This window comes from Leucoraja erinacea, chromosome 13, assembly GCF_028641065.1.
Source record: "Leucoraja erinacea ecotype New England chromosome 13, Leri_hhj_1, whole genome shotgun sequence".
Taxonomy (NCBI): domain Eukaryota; kingdom Metazoa; phylum Chordata; class Chondrichthyes; order Rajiformes; family Rajidae; genus Leucoraja; species Leucoraja erinaceus.
The window spans coordinates 17,243,492-17,244,451 of NC_073389.1; the positions used below are offsets into that span (position 1 = coordinate 17,243,492).

A 960-nucleotide genomic window follows, 5' to 3' on the forward strand; every position below is an offset into this window, starting at 1 on the left:
TGCTGCTGGCTGCCCGCTGTTCCATGGTCCTCCTTCTCCAGTTTTGTCCTTCCTTCCGTGAAGTGGATATGGCCGGTGAGGGGGATAACTGGCACAGCTGCTTCCATCTATTCCTTTAACCTGGCTTCAACGCTCTCAGCACTCCTGGCTGCTCCTTTATCTTAGACCCCTGGGACCCACCCCCGTACTGACGGTACTGGTCCCTAGTGGTCGTTGCAGCCGGCCAACCCCACTCTAATGCCCTCAATTCTGGGCACTCCTACTTATATGGTCCTTAGCTAAGGGACATATAAGACATTAAAACTGATGATAACAGCTACTATAGTTTTTATTTAATATATATGGTCCGTAGATAAGGGGTGTATCAGATATTAAACTGATAAGAACAGATACTACACTTGATCTTAGCCAAAAAGCCGAGAAGCGATTATTGTAACTAAAACCCCGATGGGACTGACCCTGGTACTCACATACTGGTCCCTTGTAGTAGATTGCAGCCAGTCAACTGCAAAGTCCTTTGCTGTCGAGAAATGAACTTTCTCACCATGCTGGAGCGAAGTTGGGCACGGGTGTTTTTCCCTCTCCGGGAATCGATGTGCCCATGCTGCTCCTGCCGTTGCCAGCTCCTCACGAAGTGCCAGCTGCCACTGCTGCTGCCTGTGCTGCTGCCGCTGTCTGTGCTCCTGCCACTGTTAGTGCTGCTGCAGCTGCCGGCTCCCACTGCTGCTGCCGCTGCCGCTGCTGCTGCCGCTGCCGCTCCTCCGTGGTTCTCCCGCCGGCCTTACATGGACCTGGTCCATGTCTGCACCTAGAAGGTAAGTTGAAGGAAACGCAGGGTCTCTTACCTGCTGTTCCCGACTTTCCTTCTCCCGCTGGTGACCGTCGTTCCCTGTGTCGGGTTCGAGCCGCTTGGACCGACCCCGGTGTTCACGGGCCTGGTCCTTCGCGGCAGTTCCGCAG

General features: G+C 54.4%; 1 pseudogene; it reads right to left on the bottom strand.

Annotated features, from left to right (window-relative positions):
• Positions 1-320: 320 nt before the first annotated feature.
• On the bottom strand, positions 321-428 carry LOC129703122 (U2 spliceosomal RNA; annotated as a pseudogene).
• Positions 429-960: the final 532 nt, after the last annotated feature.